A 3,164-nucleotide genomic window follows, 5' to 3' on the forward strand; every position below is an offset into this window, starting at 1 on the left:
TTCCTGAGCCTGTGTTCTAAATCACTATGCTATATTTTTCTCTCAGTTTAGACATTTAAGCCACTTACTTATTGAATAAATGAATGAAGAAAAAGTGCAGATTGGCAAGTGCCACATATAATAGAGGGTCATGTTGACACATTTTATCTTGTCCATATGCTGGAAAGGACCATTAAAAGATTTTAAGAAAGCAATGACATAGTCAGACCTAGAGACTTGAAAGATGTCTTTATTATGTGTATGGAAGATAGGAAGGAAAAAGAAAAGATTCAAATCAGAAAGTAATTTCACTAGAGTATAAAATAAATTGGCAAAGGGAATAAGGACTACATTATATCATAAAAGGTTTGAGGTTCTTTCAAGTTCTTGATGGCATACTTCTTGTCTCCTTCATAGTCTTATTTCCTTCCCCAATATATCACTTAGTCCAAATGCAATATTAATTGCATCTTTCAAAAACAATTTCAGAATCAACAGACTTTATAATGGTGAAATGAGACATTATATAGAGAGTGTCCAATGCAGTTCTTCAAGAAAAGGAAATTCTTTTCTTTACTATCTTCATGTTCCATTCCCAAATGACCTGGATATGAGGTGAATGTAAAATTATAACAGTTTTTAGTTTAGAAGAAGAAGCATAGCCACAAAACTATTTAAAAAATAAGGATAAGTGTCCAAGCTTGGAGAACTTTACTTTGGTGACTTTAGAGGATAGAAAAAAGTCAGCAAATGTGTTTTAATTTTGCCTGTTTTGCTTATTCTGCTTACTTCTGGTCAGAGCTAATGCTTTCAAATGATCCCAAATGGACTTTAAAATTCGGCTAACTGCAGGCACATATGCAAGCAGGAATAGGATGGCATGCAGTTAAAACTGCATGTATTTATGTAAATGCATAAAATAAATATAACATAAAAAATCCCTCTATCTGGGTGTGTTTGGTGTGTGTATGTGTGTGTGTATACCAAAAATTAAAAGAGATTTCTTAAACAGAATATATATTGAGATATTTATTCTGATGTAAATAATATGACCCAATGTATCAGTTAAATAACATGTGATAAAGTATGTTGGGCTAAATTTCTAGTTTCTACTGTAAATGCTATAAATCTATTCATGTATACAGATATACATGATAAAATAGAAAACTTAATATATAACAAGAATATTCAATGAATATATCAGAAAATACTATCAGTAATCACAAAAATACTAAAGAAACAGGTTCTGCAAGATGTTACGTAGTTTTGCTGAGTGTGTAGGACTTGTATTTTTTGAAAATGTAGAGTCCCTCTGTGCGTTATTTAACTTTCAAAGCAATGAATTGCAAGGACTAGAGTTATAGAATGAATTCTTTATAGGAGAGGATCTGGGGAGTGCCACAGAAGGAGACAATGGCAAATGAGAAGGGAAATTTCTTCTATATTCCTCTCTGTGTAAATGCATATTTTTAGTGCAGGGGGAACACTTAGCTGAATAAACAACAATTACTCTGTTAACATGAGGTTTATCAGGGAAAAATAAATGAAAAGAAAATTTGCATGTACTGTTACAGTTCTTTCCCTGTATTGTATATTGACTTTTATTATTTTATTTATTGGATACAGACAAACTGTATCCAGCTTTATAAAAGCTACTTTTCATAAACAATCATGGTGTTTCAGGCAGGACATGGGGAGACAATCTTAACAGTATACAACTTTCAAACTGCTTTCTTAAATAGACTACCAAAATCAGAAAGCCACTATAAAACCCAATGAAGTCTTCATTTGATGCTCTGAGCAGGGAAAGTTAAGAGGGAGGGTTGACATTTCACATTTAGCATGTTGCTTAATAACTTTTCACAAGTTGACCTTGACTTTTAGGAAATGAAATGAAAATGGCAGAATTATTAATCTGAAGATCCACAAGCTAAAAAAGGAACTCTTTTTTTGAGAGATACCATCTCCAGGGCGACACTGTAAAGTCCAGAATGCCTGACATACTGAGAACCACTGGGGGGAGGGGGTCAGGTTCCAACAGGTCTCTGGGTTTAAAGAGGTCAAGTCTATGTTGAAGCAGAGAGGGAAGAAAAGACACAAAAAATGAATTTTAGTTTTTCCTCACCACAAGACATTTGTGCCAAGATGGTAAATGTCTGCTAACATCAAGGAATCCCCTCTTCCTGGGAACCAAGAGGAATTTTCTGAAAACTAGCAGGGAAAGGTGTTCCCCCTATATCAATCCAGTTTCAGAGATATTCTATTGGTTACATAGACCCTTCCCTCAAAACATCAAGGGAGTGTTCTGTGTGCTAATACTGTAGTTTAAAAATAATTAAAAGAAGATTCTGCATTTTTATAAAAGTTGATAAAAAATAGTATTTCAAACTGTACAGTCACCAGAAGTGCACACACTTCACTTGGCATCTCCAGCACCTTCAGCTTTCTGTGCCTGGTCTGTTTTGGCATCTCCATTTTCTTCAGGGTCATTGGCATCCTTGCCAGCATCAGCTTTCCCCTTTCACCCTTTGGGTTCCTTGTCTCCCTTCTTTGCAGGGGCTTAGGCTCTGGCTTTGGAGGAGCAGGTTTAGCAGATAAACTTGCAGATCTTCTCTGTGGCTCATCCTTCACCTTGGCTTTATCTCCTTTAGCATTCCCTTCAGCCTTTCTCTTGGGCATGGTGGCGACAGTGACAGGCCATAGGCGCTGGACGCAGGATGCCCTGGTGCATGGGCTTTGGTAGGTCCGGGAGTCATTCTTGCCTCTTCTTCTTCACACTGCTTGTACTGACTTTCAGTACTTATATTTTTCTTTCTAGTTTCGATGATTTATCCACCATTAATAGCTTATCAGTAAGTTGTCATAATTTAAATATTTTCATAATGATACTAACATAAATATGATTGAGAACATATATAAAATGAGTGAATCACAGTAATTTCTTATGTGAGAAAAGTAAGGGAAGATAAATTAATACCTGGATTTTTATCACTAAATAATAATAATACAGGGAGGTGGGAGTGGGTGAAATGGGTAAAAACAGTCAAAAGGTACAAATTTCTAATTATAAAATAAATAAGTCATAAGGATGTAATGTGCCACATAGTGACTGTAGTTAATAGTACTGTATTGTATATTTGAAAGTTGTTAAGAGAATAGGTCTTAAAAGTTTTCATCACAAGAAA

At 35.0% G+C, this 3,164-nt stretch overlaps 1 pseudogene; it reads right to left on the minus strand.

Moving 5' to 3' along the window:
* Window positions 1-2,395: 2,395 nt before the first annotated feature.
* On the minus strand, window positions 2,396-2,687 carry LOC125156028 (non-histone chromosomal protein HMG-17-like; annotated as a pseudogene).
* Window positions 2,688-3,164: the final 477 nt, after the last annotated feature.

This window comes from Prionailurus viverrinus, chromosome F2, assembly GCF_022837055.1.
Source record: "Prionailurus viverrinus isolate Anna chromosome F2, UM_Priviv_1.0, whole genome shotgun sequence".
In the NCBI taxonomy this organism is placed as follows: domain Eukaryota; kingdom Metazoa; phylum Chordata; class Mammalia; order Carnivora; family Felidae; genus Prionailurus; species Prionailurus viverrinus.